Here is a 17,706-nt window from a genome sequence, read left to right as displayed (position 1 = left end):
TTGATTTGCATTTCTCTGATAATGAGTGATGCTGAGCATCTTTTCATGTGTTTGTTAGCCATCTGTATGTCTTCTTTGGAGAAATGTCTATTTAGTTCTTTGGCCCATTTTTTGATTGGGTCATTTATTTTTCTGGAGTTGAGCTGTAGGAGTTGCTTGTATATTCTCGAGATTAGTTGTTTGTCAGTTGCTTCATTTGCTATTATCTTCTCCCATTCTGAAGGCTGTCTTTTCACCTTGCTAATAGTTTCCTTTGATGTGCAGAAGCTTTTAAGGTTAATTAGGTCCCATTTGTTTATTTTTGCTTTTATTTCCAATATTCTGGGAGGTGGGTCATAGAGGATCCTGCTGTGATGTATGTCAGAGAGTGTTTTGCCTATTGTATTGTTTAAAGTTTGTGTTTCCTTGTTAATTTTCTGTTTAGTTGATCTAGCCATAGGTGTGAGTGGGGTATTAAAGTCTCCCACTATTATTGTGTTATTGTTAATTTCTCCTTTCATACTTGTTAGCATTTGTCTTACATACTGCGGTGCTCCCGTGTTGGGTGCATATATATTTATAATTGTTATATCTTCTTCTTGGATTGATCCTTTGAACATTATATAGTGACCATCTTTGTCTCTTTTCACAGCCTTTGTTTTAAAGTCTATTTTATATGATATGAGTATTGCTACTCATGCTTACTTTTGGTCCCTATTTGCATGGAAAATCTTTTTCCAGCCCTTCACTTTCAGTCTGTATGTGTCCCCTATTTTGAGGTGGGCCTCTTGTAGACAACATATGTAGGGGTCTTGCTTTTGTATCCATTCAGCCAGTCTTTGTCTTTTGGTTGGGGCATTCAACGCATTTACATTTAAGGTAATTACTGATAAGTATGATCCCGTTGCCATTTACTTTATTGTTTTGGGTTCGAATTTATACACCATTTTTGTGTTTCCTGTCTAGAGAATATCCTTAAGTTGGAGAGTTGGTTTGGTGGTGCAGAATTCTCTCAGCTTTTGCTTGTCTGAAAAGCTTTTGATTTCTCCTTCATACTTGAATGAGATCCTTGCTAGGTACAATAATCTGGGCTGTAGGTTATTTTCTTTCATCATTTTAAGTATGTCTTGCCATTCCCTCCTGGCTTGAAGAGTTTCTATTGAAAGATCAGCTGTTATCCTTATGGGAATTCCCTTGTGTGTTATTTGTTGTTTTTCCCTTGCTGCTTTTAATATTCGTTCTTTGTGTTTGATCTTTGTTAATTTGATTAATATGTGTCTTGGGGTGTATCGCCTTGGGTTTATCCTGTTTGGGACTCTCTGGGTTTCCTGGACTTGAGTGATTATTTTGTTCCCCATTTTAGGGAAGTTTTCAACTATTATCTCCTCAAGTATTTTCTCATGGTCTTTCTTTTTGTCTTCTTCTTCTGGGACCCCTATGATTCGAATGTTGTATTGTTTAATATTGTCCTGGAGGTCTCTGAGATTGTCCTCATTTCTTTTAATTCGTTGGCTAAATAATATTTCATGGTGTAGACATGCCACTTTAGTCTATCTGTTCATCAATTGACTGACATTAGTTTTTTCTCACCTTGGCTGTTGTGAAAATATTGATAAGAATACCCATGAACAAAATTTCTGTAAACATTTGCTTTCAATTCACTTGGACATACACCTAGGGTTAGAATTGCTGTTTAGTGTGATAACTCTGTGTGTCATTCCTTGAGGAACTATCAAACTGCTTTTTAAAGCAGCTACACTGTGTTAAAATTTGGTCAGTTACACCTGAGGGTTCCAATTTCTCCACATCCTCATCAACACTTAAACTTTTATATGTATGTTTTTTACCCTATAGTCATACTAGTGGATTTAAGTTATGATTGCATTTTTTGTAGTTTTGATAATACGGCTTCCCTCCTAGCTCAGTTGGTAAAGAATCTGCCTGCAATGCAGGAGACCTGGGTTCAATTCCTGGGTCAGGAAGATGCCCTGGAGAAGGAAATGGCAATCCGCTCCAGTATCCTTGCCTGGAAAATCCCATGGACAGAGGAGCCTAGTGGGCTACAGTCCACGGGGTTGTAAGAGTCGGACACGACTTAGCAACTAAACCATCAAACCACCAATGGCTAATTAGGACTTCCTTGGTGGGTCAGACGGTAAAGTGTTTGCCTACAATGTGGGAGACCCGGGTTCTATCCCTGGGTTGGGAAGATCCCCTGGAGAAGGAAATGGCAGCCCACTCCTGTACTCTTGCCTGGAAAATCCCTTGGACAGAGAAGCCTGGTAGGCTACAGTCCATGGGGTCTCAGAGAGTTGGACACAACTGAGCGATTTCACTTTCACTTTCAATGGCTAATTATGTTGAGCATCTTTTCATGTGCTTATTGACCATTTGTATGTATTCTTTGGAGATATATCTGTTAAATACTTTTCACTTTTTGTGTTATCTTTTTATTGTTAAGTAATATTTGTATATTCTGGATTTTAGGCCGCTCTAAAATATATGACTTACTAATACTTTCCCATTGTGTAGATTATTTTTCATTTCTTATTGTCTTACTTTTTGATGTAACATTGCTTTATAACTAATGTTATAAATGTAAGTTTCATGAATATACTGTATTTCAGTGTCTGTATACACTATAGTATGCTCACCATCAAAAGATTAGTTTCTATCCATCAGCATAAGATTGACCCCACTATACCTGTTTCACCATCCCCCCAACCTTCTCGTGACTACTGACTGCTCTGTTCTCTGTATCTACGTGTTTGTTTTTGTTTGATTTATTTTGTTTGTTTTTTATAATTCACATATGAGTGAAGTTATATAGTATGTCTTTGTTTCACGTAGCATAATGCACTCAAGGTTCAGCAATGTCACAGTGACAATATTCCATCTATTTTTGTGGTGACCAGTATTCCAATTATAAATATATATTACATCTTTATTTATTCATCCATCAATGGGCACTTAAGTTGTTTCCATATCCTGGCTATTTTGAATGATGCTGCAGTGAACTTAGAGGTACATATGTCTTTTTCAGTCATTGTTTTTGTAATCTTCAGATAAATACACAGGAGTGGAATAGCTGGAACATGTGATAGCTCTTAATTTTTTGGAGTCTTCATTCTGTTTTCCATAATGATGATGATGATAGTTAGTCTCTCAGTCATGTCTGACTCTGAGATCCCATGGACTGTAACCTGCCAGCCTCCTCTTCTGTGGAATTATCCAAGTGAGAATACTGGAGTGGGTAACCATTCCCTTCTCCAGGAGATCTTACTGACTCAGGGATCAACCCTGCGTCTCCTGGGTCTTCTGCATTGCAGGCAGATTCTTCACTGTCTGAGCCACCAGGGAAGCCTGGTTTCTATAATACCATTTTACATTTCTGACAACAGTATATAGGGGTTTCCTTTTCTCCACATCTTCATCAGCACCTATTGTTTCTTACCTTTTTGATAATAGCTATTCTAACAGATGGGAGGTTAGAATGTGGCTTTAATTTGCATTTCCTTGTGGATTACTGGTGTTGAGCATCTTTTCATGTGCTTGTGGGACATCTGTATGTCTTCGGAAAAATGTCTATTCAGCTCATCTGCTTATTTTTTAATCAGGTTGTTTTTGTTGTTGAGTTGTATGAGTTCTTTATATAATTTGAATATTAACTACTTATAAAATATATGATGTGCAAATATCTTTTCCCATCTGATAGTTTGTCTTTTCATTTTGTTGATGGTTTCCTTTACTGTGCAGAGCTCTTTAGTTTGATGTAGTTCCAATTGTTTATTTTTGCTTCTGTTTCCTTGTCTGAGGAGACATATACAGAAAAATATTGCTAAGACCAATATCAAAGAGTGCACTGTCTATGTTTTCTACTTGGAGTTTTATGGTTTCAGGTCTTACATTCGAATCTTTAATTCATTTTGAGTTGATTTTCGTGAATTGCTGTCAAATAGGAGAAGGCAATGGCACCCCACTCCAGTACTCTTGCCTGGAAAATCCATGGACAGAGGAGCCTGGTAGGCTGCAGTCCATGGGGTCGCTAAGAGTCGGGAATGACTGAGCGACTTCACTTTCACTTTTCACTTTCATGCATTGGAGAAGGAAATGGCAACCCACTCCAGTGTTCTTTCCTGGAGAATCCCAGGGACGGGGAAGCCTGGTGGGCTGCCGTCTCTGGGGTCGCACAGAGTCGGACACGACTGAAGCGACTTAGCAGCAGCAGCAGCAGTGGTTCTAATTTCATAGTGGCTTCTATATCTGTGAAAAATGTCCCTGGGATCTTGATAGGAATTACATTGAATTTTTATATTGTTTTAGATAGTATGGATCGGAGAAGGCAATGGCAACCCACTCCAGTACTCTTGCCTGGAAAATCCCATGGACGGAGGAGCCTGGTAGGCTGCAGTCCATGGGGTCGCGAAGAGTTGGACACAACTGAATGACTTCACTTTCAATTTTCGCTTTCCACTTTCCTGGATTGGAGAAGGAAATCACAACCCACTCCAGTGTTCTTGCCTGGAGAATCCCAGGGATGGGGGAGCCTGGAGGGCTGCCGTCTATGGGGTTGCACAGAGTCGGACACGACTGAAGCGACTTAGCAGCAGCAGCAGCAACAGATAGTATGGATATTTTAATAATGTGAATTCTTTCAGTACATGTACATGGAGAATCTTTTTGTTTCTTTGTGTCTTTGTTAATTTATATCAATAATGTTTTATAGCTTTCATTTTACATCTTTTACCTCTTTGGTTAATTTCATTCCTAGGTATTCTTTTTGTTATTATAAATGGGATTGTTTTCATAAATTCTCTTTCTGCTATTTGCTGTTAAGCATATAAAAGTGCAACAATTTTTTGTACATTGATTTTGTACCCTGTAATTTTACTTTTCCAATTTGAATGCCACTTATTGCCTTGTCTTTCCTAATTGCTCTGGATAAAACCTCCAATATCATGTTGAATAAAATTGGTGAGGATGGGCATCAGTGTTTTGTTCTGTCCTGATCTCAGAGGAAAACCTTTCAGCTTTTCACCATTGAATGTGACAATAGGTGTCGGTTTATTGAGACATCTAGCCTTTATTATGTTGTGGTACATTCCTTCTATACCCATTTTATTTATAATTCTTTATCATAAATAGGTGTTGAATCTTCTCAAATGCTTTAATACATCTATTGAGATATAATTTTATCCATCATTTTGTTACAGTGTAGAATGTTGATTGATTTGTAGATGTTGAACTATCCTTGAATCCCTGGAATAAATCCCAGTTGATCAGAAAGGATGATCCTTTTAATGTATTATTGTATTTAGTCTGCTAGTATTTTGTTGAGAATTTCCTTATCTACAACCATCAGAGATACTGGCTTTTAATTTGTGTGTGTGTGTGTGTGTGTGCTGTCCTTTATCTAGTTTTGGAATCATGGTAATATTAAACTTTTAAAATGAGTTAGTAAGTATCACCTCCTCTTCAATATTTGGAAGAGTTTGAGAAGAATAGATATTAAGTCTGTTTTAAATTTTTGGTAATAATTACCAATGGAGCTATTTTTGGGTGGTTTTTAAAATTACTGTTTTAATCCCGTTACTTCTGTTGTTGTTCATTCTCTAAGTTGTGTCTTACTCCTTGCGAATCTATGGACTACGGCACATCTGGCTTCCCTGTCCTTCACCAGCTTCCAAAGTTTGCTGAAACTCATGTCCTACTACTCATAAGTATTCAGATATTTTACTTCTTCATAATTCAGTTTTGGAAGGTTGTATGATTCCAAGAATTTATCCATTTCTTCTAGATTTTGCAATATGTTAGTGTATAGCTATTTTTAATATTCTCTTATAATCTGTTGTATTTTTGTGTTATTTATTTCTCCTATTTTTTTCCTTATTCTGTTTATCAGTGCCTTCTCTCTCTTACTGAATTTAGCTCAAGGTTTGTTAATTTTATATTTTCAAAAAACTAGCTCTTAGTTTATTGAATTTTTATTGTGCTTTTATTCTCTATTCACATTTTTTCTGATCTCTATTATTTCCTTCCTTCTACTCACTTTGGGATTCATTTGTTCTTTTCCTAATTCCTTTAGGTGTGAGTTTAGATTGTTTATTTGAGCTTTTTAAATTTCTTGAAGTAGGCCTGTATTGCTATAAACTTTACTCTTTGTACTACCTTTGCTGCATCTCAAAAATGTTAAATTTTTTTGTTTTGTTTTGTTTTCAGGTATTTTTTTATTAATTCTTTGATTTCTTTATTGATCCACTAGATGTTCAGTAGCATGTTGTTCAGTCACCACATATTTGTGATTGTTTTCCAGCTTTCTTCTTATTTGTTTCGAATTTCTCACCATTTTGATCAGAAAAGATGCTTGATAGTATTTCACTTATCTTAGATTTACTGAGACTCGTTTTATGTCTTAACATACATTCTATCCTGAGAATGTTTCAGGTACACTAGAGATGAATTTGTATTTTGCTGCATGGATGGACTGTTCTGCATAAATCAAGCCCATCTAGTCTAATGTCTCATTTAAATCTTCTGTTTCCTTGTTGACTGCCTGCCTGATTTACCTATTGATATAAGTGTGTGTTTAAGGTCCTACTTTTACTGTGGTGTTGTCAATTTCTCCTTTTAGGTATATTGATCATAGCTTTAACATATTTCAGTGCTCCTGTGTTAGGTGTGTAGATATTAATAATGATTATGTCTTTTTTGATTAATTGTCCCCTTTATAATGTCCATCTTTGACTCTTGTTACCGTTTTTGGCCTGAAGTCTGTTTGTATGAGTATGGCCATACCTGCTTACTTGTAGCTGCCATTTGCTTGGAGTATCATCTTTTAGCCCTTCCTCTTGAGCCTATGTTTGTTTTTAGAGCTGAGGTGAGTATCCAGGAAACAGGATAATGTTGAGTCTTGGTTTTTAATCCATCTGTGTCTTTTGACTGGTGAATTCAACACATTTATATTTAAGATGATTATTGATAGATGAGGAGTTAGTACTGCCATTTTGTCTTTTGTTTTCTGGTTATTCAATATCTCCATTTTCCCCTTGTATTTCTGTCTTCTGTTTTAATTTTTTTTAATGATTTTTTTCTCACATTCTTTTTTTTTTTTTATATATTTCATGTCTCTGCTCTAGATTTATGTTTTGTGGTTACCATGAAGTTTAGTAAAATGTCTCATAGACATAGCAGTCCTTTTTCTGCTGATAGCATCCTATCTTCGTAGGCCTGTATGGGTTCACTCTTTTTCTCTTCTCCTTTTGCTTTTTGTTATCTCAGATTATCCCTTTGCATGTTGTGAGTTTGGTACCATATTGAAGTATCTATAGTAATTTTATACTGCACTCTCCCCTATAACTTTTATGATTTAATGAAGTGTACAAAAACCTACTGAAAGAGAGTTAAAATTTTCTGATCTGATTCTACTTATCACATTCCTCAAAGTTTTGTTTACTTTGCCTTATTTTCTGGTAGAAGAGCTTTCATCATTTGTTAGGCAGGTCTAGTGTTGACGAACTCCCTCAGCTTTGGCTTGTTTGAGAAAGCTTTTATTTCTTCTTCATATCTGAAGGATAACTTTACTGGATAGAGTATTCTTGGCTGACAGTTTTTAATCTTTCAGTATTTTAAGTATGATATTCCTTTCTCTCTTGGCCTGTAGAATTTCTGCTGAAAAATCTGCTGATAGCCTAATAGGGGTTCCATTGTAGGTTACCATTTTTTTCCTCTCTGGCTGACTTTAAAATTCTTTCTTTTTCAGTGACTTTTTACAGTTTGATATAATGTGTCTTAGAGAAGATCTTTTTATGTTGCAGTAACTAGGTATTCTAGTTTCATGGGTTTGTATATCTATACAGAAAGTTGAGTGCTGAAGAATTTCAGCACTGGTGTTGTAGAAGACTCTTGAGGGTCCCTTGGAGTGCAAGGAGATCCAATCAGTCCATCCTAAAGGAAATCAGTCCTGAATGCTCATTGGAAGGACTGATGCTGAAGCTGAAACTCCAATATTTTGGCCACCTGATTCAAATAACTGACTCATTGGAAAAGACCTTGATGCTGGGAAAGATGGAAGGCAGGAGAAGAAGGGGATGACAGAAGATGAGATGGTTGAATGGTATCACTGACTCGATAGACATGAGTTTGAGTAGGCTCCGGAAGTTGGTGATGAACAGGGAAGCCTTGCATGCTGCAGTCCATGGAGTTGCAAAGAGTTGGACACGACTGAGTGATTGAACTGAACTGAACTGAGGTTTGGGAAGTTCTCAGCCATTATTTCTCTAAACAAACTTTCTGTTTCCTTATGCCTCTCTTCTCCTTCTCGGGTGCTCATTATCATAATATCCTAATGTTGCCCTTCTTATAAGGTCAAATAGTAAAATTTCTTTCTCTTTTTTTTTAGATCTTAATTCTTCTATTTCAGAAACATTTGTATATTTCTATCTTCAAGCTCACTAATTCTCTCTTCCAAATGGTCTGCACTATTTCCAGTGCTTTCTAATGCATTCTTGCAGCTATTTATAGAGGTATTCATCTTCAGAATTTATTAGATATATTTTAGAGTTTCAATCTCTTTGCTAAAGTAGTCCTGTTCTGAGTTTTCTTGTAGCTTGTTGAGTTTCTTCATGACAGCTATTTTGTATTCTCTGTCAATTAGATATCAATATTCTGTGATTTTAAGTTTTGTCTTTGAAAAATCATCATTTTCTTTCTGTAATACAGTGTTACTATGGTTCTTCATGGTGTTTGACAAGTTGTTCTTCTAACTTGGCATTTGAAGCAGGAATATCTTTGTGCTTGATTCTAAGGATTCAACAGATTAGAAATTAGAGGTCTTCCTTTTGTTTTCCAGTAGGTGGTGGTACAGCACAATTTTGGTTTTCTCTTACCTGAGCGGCTTCTGTTTCTATATGAGAATTAGCACTTTCCACCCTCTACCACCTCTGTCAGAGGTGGTGCCTGATGCCCTTGAATTTTTTGTTTGTTTTATCCAGAGTTTTTGGTACCTTGCTGCTGTTGGTGCCCCTGGTGCTGCCTCCTGGGGCACTGGAGTGGCAGATGCTTCTGTCACATCCCAGGTCTCCTGAGTTGTGCAATACACTGCCACAGAGGGAGGGGGTGGGTTGAGGGGAGCTGGAGTTGTGGGGCCTCTGCTGTGTCCCTGAATGTTGGGTTTGTAGGCATCATCACTGTGAGTAGGGGTGGAGGACATGAGTCAGGGGCATTTCTGCAGTGGGGGATGGGTTTGCAGGTCCCAATGCCATTGCTGCCCATTTCTCTGTGGCCATGGATGCTTCTGTGGCCCAGAGGCAAGAATCACATGTGTCGCTTCCTCTATGCCACTTGCAGGTTTAGCCATCTTGACTGTTGCTCCAGGGTCACAGGTACCACCTTTACTGTTCCCCCTATTTTACCTCCTCTGTGTGCTCCAATCTACACATATTTAGATGTAAAATTATTTGGTATCATGATGAGTTGGTCAGAGGTAGTTTTGTTGAATTATGGGTGTTTCACTGATTGTAGATTAAAGGGAAGACAAACAGAACATCTGGTTCCACCATGATGCCGACACCTTTTTATAATACTTATATTAACAGTATCTTTTGAAGCACAAATTAAAAAATTTCAGTGAAGTCTAATTTCTATATAGTTTCTTTTGTTGATTATACTTAATTGTCATATCTGAGAAACCATTGCCCAGGGTTTAAATACGTTACATAATTTTCATTAAGAGTTTTATAATTTTAGATCTTTCATGTACGTTTTTGGCAGTTTCCTAGAACCATTTTTTGAAAAGACTATTCTTTCCTCATTGAGTTGTTTTTATATCCTTGTCAAAATAAATTACTAATCACTATTTGGATTTGTTTATGGAATCTCAATTTTATTCCATTGATTTCTAGATCTATCCTTAAGTAACAGAGTTGTGATTACTGTATGCTGTAGAACTGTGAAATAGAGAAATGTGATTTTACTGAATTTGTTCTTTTTGAGCTTGTTTTAACTACTATGGGCTTCTTAAATAATCTATGAATTACAGGATCATTTTTGTCTATATTTTCAATAGAAAGGCAGCTGGTATTTTATAGCAATTGCATTTCATCTATATATAAATTTTAGGATAATTGCTTTATTAATATCAAATCTTACAATCCACAAACACTGGAAGTCTCTTCATATACTTAAATCATCAATGTATTTCAATGATATTGTTAGGGGTCGCAAAGAGCCAGGTGCAACTGAGTGACTAAACACAGCATTTGCATATTTTTGTTAAATTTAACAGGAAATATTTTTGATGCTACTTTTAAATAAACGTGTGTTTAAAATTTTACTTTCAAATTGTTTATTGCTAATGTATATTCTTATCTTTTTTTCCTGAACTTATGTTTTAATCATAATCATTTTACTATGGATTCTTTAGAATGTCTATATATAGAATATGATATCATCAGCAAATATTTTCGTATCTCTAATCTGGATGTCTTTTGTTTTTCTTGTATAATTGTTCCTGGTAGAACCTTCAATATGGTATTGAGTAGAAGTGGTGAAAAGAGATACCTTTGTCTTTTCCTTTGTCTTAGGAGAAAACTTTTAATTTTTTTAAAACGATTAATTATGGTATAATCATATTCAGTTCAGTTCAGTCACTCAGTCATGTCTGACTCTTTGCGACCTCATGAACTGTAGCACACCAGGCCTCCCTGTCCATCACCAACTCCCGTAGTCCACCGAAACCCATGTCCCTTTTGTCGGTGATGCCATCCAACCATCTCATCCTCTGTCGTCCCCTTCTCCTCCTACCCTCAATCTTTCCCAGAATCAGGGTCTTTTCAAATGAGTCAGCTCTCTGCATCAGGTGGCCAAAGTATTGGAGTTTCAGCTTCAACATCAGTCCCTCCAATGAACACGTATTATGGTGGCTCAAAGGGTAAAGAATATGCCCTGCAATGCAGTATAGCCAGGTTCAATCCCTTGGTTGGGAAGATCTCCTGGTGAAGGGAATAGCAACCTACTCCAGTACTCTTGCTCAGGAAATCCCATGGACAGAGGACTCTGACAGGCTATGGTCCATAGGGTTGCAAAGAGTCAGACACAACTGAAGAAACGTAGCATGTGAACATGAAATATTTCTCCATTTATTTAGTTTTTCATTGATTTTGTTCATCAGAGTTTTGTAGTTTTTCTCATATAGGTCTTGTGCATATTTTATTAGATTTATACCTAAGTATTACATTTTTGAGGGATACTAATGAAATGATACTGGGTGTTTTTAAATTTCTTTTTTTTTTTTAATTTCAAATTCTACTTCATTGTTGATCTATACAAAAATGATTAACTACTGTATGTTAAGCTTTTATCCTGCTTGTATAATTGTTTATTATCTCCAGGTTTTTTGTCAGTTCTTTGGGGTATTCTACGTAGACCATGTTATCTGCAAATGAAGATGGTATTGCCTCCTTTCTAACTTGGAGAACTTTTATTTTCTTGCCTACTGCATTAGTAAATACTTCCAACAAAATTTTAAAAAGGAGTAGTATGAGGGGACTTCCTTTCCTAGTACCTGATCCTATTGGGAAAGCTTCTTCTGGGTTTTCACCATTTAGGATGATGTAAGCTGTAGGTTTCTTGTATCAGGTTAAGGACATTCTCCTCTATTCCTTTTCCTGAGAGATTTTTATTATAATGAGTATGAGATTTTTGTCAAGTGCTATTTCTGCATTTATTGATATGATCATTTTATTTTTATTTTTTAAGTCTCTTGATGTGGTCTGTGCTAAGCTGCTTTAGTCATGTGGGACTCCTTTGCAACCACATGGACTGTATGTAGCCCACCAGGCTCCTCTGTCCATGGGATTTCCCAGGCAAGAATACTGGAGTGGGTTGCCATGCCCTCCTCCAGGGGATCTTCTTGACCCAGGGATTGAAGCTGCATCTTGATTATATTAATTTTCAAATGTTTAACCGGCTTTTAAACCCGGGATAAATCCCACCTGGTTTTGGTGTGTAATTCTTTTTATACATTTTTGGATATGTTTACATTTAAGAATCTGTATTTGCAGCCTGGCTGATTACTATCTTATATACATGAGCACAATGTCGTTTTTAAGTCTATAAAATGGAAGCCAAACCCATCGTTCCTTCAATTTTATTTTTTTTCCTTTAATTTCTTGCTACTGTAATTCATTCACTGTTCAACGTACTGTCTTATCTTATCATTTGGTTTCTTTTCGCTACATATAGAAACACCTGTTGGTCAGGCCTACCTCTATTGTTCTTCTTGTTCCTGTAGATCACAGTCTGCAGAGAGATACACAAGCCTATCCTTAGGCTGAGCATCAATGAAACAGCTCCATTCCAAACTCTGTGGAATGTGAAGGGTTTTAAGAAATTATATCTACACTCAAAATTGACAAAATTATTCAGTGTAAACTTTTTGGATAATATAAAAGCATTATTACATTCTAGAAGGAGCATTGGAGGAATTGGGAGGACAGGTAAATAGCATATATATGTTAAAGCTTTCTGAATTAAAGCATTATTATTGGATCATAAGAATACTGAAAAAGAAAAAAATCATTTAAAGTGGACACATGTAGAATTTCTTTCTTAAATTGGAGGATTCATATGTATACTTAAGGAATAGAATCCACACATGAACAATAAACAAATTCCATGTATATATATATATGGTAGCTTCCTGGTAGCTCAGCTGCTAAAGAATCTTCCTTCATTGCAGGAGACCCTAGTTCAGTTCCTGGGCAAGGAAGATTCCCTGGAGAAGGGATAGGCTACCCATTACAGTATTCATGCGCTTCTCTTGTGGCTCAAAGAATCCACCTGCAATGTGGAAGACATGGGTTCAATCTCTGGGTTGGGAAGATCTCCTGGAGGAGGACATGGTAACCTACTCCAGTATTCTTGCCTGGAGAATCCCCATGGACAGAGGAGCCTGGCAGGCTGCAGTCCATGGGGTCACAAAGAGTCAGAAGTGACTGAGTGACTAAGCACAGAATAGCATATATGTAAGCGTATGTATTGGAGAAGGCGATGGCACCCCACTCCAGTCCTCTTGCCTGGAGAATCCCATGGACGGAGGAGCCTGGTAGGCTGCAGTCCATGAGGTCACTAAGAGTCAGATATGACTGAACGACTTCACTCTCACTTTTTACTTTCATGCATTGGAGAAGAAAATGGCAACCCACTCCAGTGTTCTTGCCTGGAGAATCCCAGGGACGGGGGAGCCTGGTGGGCTGCCGTCTACGGGGTTGCACAGAATCAGACATGACTGAAGTGACTTAGCAGCAGCAGCACCAGCAGCAAGCATATGTATATGTACATATATATGCACACACACACATATATGTATATGTATATGTATATGCATATGTATATGTATATTCCCAGGAAAATAGGTATCAATTATTGGTTGACTTCATCTTCTTTTTCTAATTCTGGGAAGAGATTTCCACTTTGAGCATAGTGTTCAGTGAATTCATAATTGAACAGTTGACCTCCTGGGTTTATGTTCTTGAACATGTCTCAGCATAGGCTGGAATATTAAGTGCCTGCATTAATGCTCTTCATTTTTTCCTTAATCTGATTTAAATGCATTCTGTTTTTATTAGAATAAAAACGTGTCACTACTTACTGAGTATGTCATTCTGAAACTGCAGCCTGGGTGATACTCATTTTCAGCTGAAAACAATCCAGCTCTTTTGGGGACAGAGAGGCAGCTTGTCCTCTTGTAACCATGGAGACCTATGCTGGGTTTAGGACTTCAACTTGTGTGCTCCATATCAAAAGAAAATAGCTTTGAGAAGATCACAGAAGTCACCCTTTGGCCTGTAGGAAGAGCAGTGTTAGACAATGCACACAAGAAATTACAGATTCACATACTTTAGATTTAGTTCTGATATGCAGTGCTGTAGATCAGCTCTATTCAAGATTAGTACAAAACACAAAGCAAACAAATAGAACAGTTATAGCAATTGTTTCAAGGAAGTACATTTAAAAAGTGAGTTGATTTCTTTCCTAATATAAAGTCACTATCTGCAAACCAATAAACTCTTCAAACCAGTTTCATTTAAAAAATACTTTAAAAATAAAGTCCTTTTCATGTGTTACAAATCACTGTATGATTTTACTCCTGCTATCATTTCTCCTTCCCTTTGTCTTTTTACCTCTCATCTGCTCTTGCCTTTGCGTGCAGGGCTTTTTACCTGGCTGTTTACACGGCTCATCTCCCCTCTACAATCATCAGTCTTTGTCTTAAATATATATACACCTGACCTCTCAATTCCTACCATACTCCTTCTAGAATGTACGCCTCTAGTGGAAAATACTGTATCTGTTTTACTGACTACATTATCTTCAGCACTTCCAACAGTGCCTGTCATATGATAGATGTTCATAAATATTTGTTGATTAACTGGATGAAAGAATTTAATATCATGGTTGAACTTTGATTGTAATTATGATACTGTGCAATCAGGTTAAAGAAAAATTCACCAATTTTCCAAGAGTTTTCAAACATTATATTGTTAAGACAACAAAAAGTGATGGTAAAAATAATTTTGAAATAGTTAATGACTCTGACCTGTATTAATATAATTGGGCTACAAAAGCTAGCCATCCAAAATAATTCATTAGACAGGTAACAGAATAACCTTGGCTTAATTATGCCAGATCTTTTAAAGTTACTATGAAAAAATGACAGATTCCAGTGTTTTAAAATATCTGCAATGGAGACCATAATTTTGTGCTTGTGGATATTTCAACCTAATCCAATTTCTCCTCTTTTTCAACTTTAGCTTTCTGAAAATTTTATGATTTCTCTTATAGTCACAGACATTAACTCAGATATCCAGTCTTACAACTTTGACATCTCTAATTTTCTTGTCTTTACTTAGGCCCTGTTCTCTATTAAATGGGTCATCAAATCCTCTATGTCTCAGTTTGTGGCAGAAATTGCTATTTACATAACCTGATACACATTAAAAATCCCAATTTCAATTTCTGCCTGCATTAACTGGACTATATTTCCCAGATTTCCCTTTAGCTAAGGTTGGTCGCATAGCCAAGTTCACAACTGAGGAGATGTCATTGGAAATTTTGGTTGCCTTCCATGAAGGTTGCTTAAAGGAAGCTGACTCAGAGAAGAGGACATCCTTTTTTTGAACTTCTACTTTGTTATCCAGGCCTGAAATGAAGATGTTATGATGGAGATACAGTCATCATCTTGGGAAAACTTAAGATAGGAGGCATACAAAAATGGTAGCATGGAAAGTTAGGGTCCTTTGAAGGCTCCTTAAAGTTACTGTATTAATTCTTGGGCTTTCCTAATGTTCATCTTTTATATAAGAGACAGATGAACTTCTATCATGGGCTTGCTGCCTTTATTTTACATTGCTGTTACTCCACTCATTTAATTGCAATCCTGATAATGTACTTCACACATAATCCTTTTCATTCTGTTGTCATCTTTCCACTGGACAATTGTAATAGGTTTCTAGTTTGTCTCACTGCGTTCAGAGTGCTTCCTATACATAAAGGCCAGGTTGATTTTTCTTAATTTGGATTTTTATAGTGTTGTCAGCTCAAAAGCCTTCAATAGCTTATGTTTGCTAACATAATAACAACATCTACCTTCATCTCACACTTAACATTTTCCATATTGTTGGATTAACCTATCTTGCACCTTAGCTTTCTCCATTCCTTCCATTTGCCCTATATATTAACCACAGTGAGCTATGCTTTTATAGTCCACTGCCTAACAACTCTCCCATGACCATAGCCTTTCTGACCAACTCTAGCCATGCCCATTCCTCTCTCTATTATCTATATTTCTCCTGTAGTAGTTATCACATTCTATGTAACATTTTAGTTATTGATGTACAATTCTTGTGAGAGTAGTTTTTTTTTTAATTTTGGATATGCTAAGATGATGCTGTGAAAGTGCAGCACTCATACGCCAGCAAATTTGGAAAACTCAGCAGTCGCCATAGGACTGGAAAAGGTCAGTTTTCATTCCAATACCAAAGAAAGGCAATGCCAAAGAATGCTCAAACCACTGCACAATTACACTCATCTCACACTGTAGTAAAGTAATGCTCAAAATTCTCCAAGCCAGGCTTCAGCAATATGTGAACCGTGAACTTCCTGATGTTCAAGCTAGGTTTTGAAAAGGCAGAGGAACTAGAGACCAAATTGCCAACATAAGCTGGATCATGGAAAAAACAAGAGAGTTCCAGAAAAACATCCATTTCTGCTTTATTGACAATGCCAAAACCTTTGACTGTGTGGATCACAATAAACTGTGGAAAATTCTGAAAGAGATGGGAATACCAGACCACCTGACCTGCCTCTTGAGAAACCTACATGCAGGTCAGGAAGCAACAGTTAGAACTGGACATGGAACAACAGACTGGTTCCAAATAGGAAAAGAAGTACGCCAAGGCTGTATATTGTCACCCTGCTTATTTAACTTATATGCAGAGTATATCATGAGAAACGCTGGGCTGGAAGAAGCACAAGCTGGAATCAAGATTGCCGGGAGAAATATCAATAACCTCAGATATGCAGATGACACCACCCTTATGGCAGAAAGTGAAGAGGAACTCAAAAGCCTCTTGATGAAGGTGAAAGAGGAGAGTGGAAAAGTTGGCTTAAAGCTCAACATTCAGAAAACGAAGATCATGGCATCTGGTCCCATCACTTCATGGGAAATAGATGGGGAAACAGTGGAAACAGTGTCAGACTTTATTTTTTTGGGCTCCAAAGTCACCGCAGATGGTGACTGCAGCCATGAAATTAAAAGACGCTTACTCCTTGGAAGGAAAGTTATAACCAACCCAGATAGCATATTAAAAAGCAGAGACATTACTTTGCCAACAAAGGTCTGTCTAGTCCAGGCTATGGTTTTTCCAGTGGTCATGTATGGATGTGAGAGTTGGAGTATAAAGAAAGCTGAGTGCCGAAGAATTGATGCTTTTTAACTGTGGTGTTGGGACTCTTGAGAGTCCCTTGGACTGCAAGGAGATCCAACCAATCCATCCTAAAAGAGATCAGTCCTGGGTGTTCATTGGAAGGACTGATGCTGAAGCTGAAACTCCAATACTTTGGCCACCTGATGTGAAGAACTGACTCATTGGAAAAGACTCTGATGCTGGGAGGGATCGGAGGCAGGAGGAAAAGTGGATGACAGAGGATGAGATGGCTGGATGGCATCACTGATGGACACGAGTTTGGGTAAACTCTGGGAGTTGGTGATGGACAGGGAGGCCTGGCGTGCTGCAATTCATGGGGTCGCAGAGTCAGACATGACTGAGTGACTGAACTGAACTGATAGACTCTCATACATGAATGATCAAGAAATAATGATTGAATGGATGGATGGATGGATCAATAGATGGATACTGGCAATGAAGTTCCTCACTTCACTTTGCACACTGATTCCAGCACTGGAAAATCTATTATTTTGGGGGCTTTTAATTCTTTTCTCAGTTATTGCCTTGAGTCTCTTTTACTGTGATTCCTAAATAAAATTCTGAGATAAAGAGCAACTGAATGTTTATGAAGTTTACTTTTCTTCTCTCTGTGGAAAACGCCACTACACTGAAAAGAATGTACTAATACATGCTGTCTGTCTGTTTCTGTTGAAAGAAAAAAGATGAAGTGTCAAGAAGAAAGGTGAAATTGAGACATGTGCATGATTTTCCAAAGAGTATT

Source organism: Bubalus bubalis, chromosome 7 (genome assembly GCF_019923935.1).
Source record: "Bubalus bubalis isolate 160015118507 breed Murrah chromosome 7, NDDB_SH_1, whole genome shotgun sequence".
NCBI classification, from domain to species: Eukaryota; Metazoa; Chordata; class Mammalia; order Artiodactyla; family Bovidae; genus Bubalus; species Bubalus bubalis.
The sequence above is the reverse complement of the archived record's forward strand: the minus strand, read 5'-3'. Positions refer to the sequence as shown.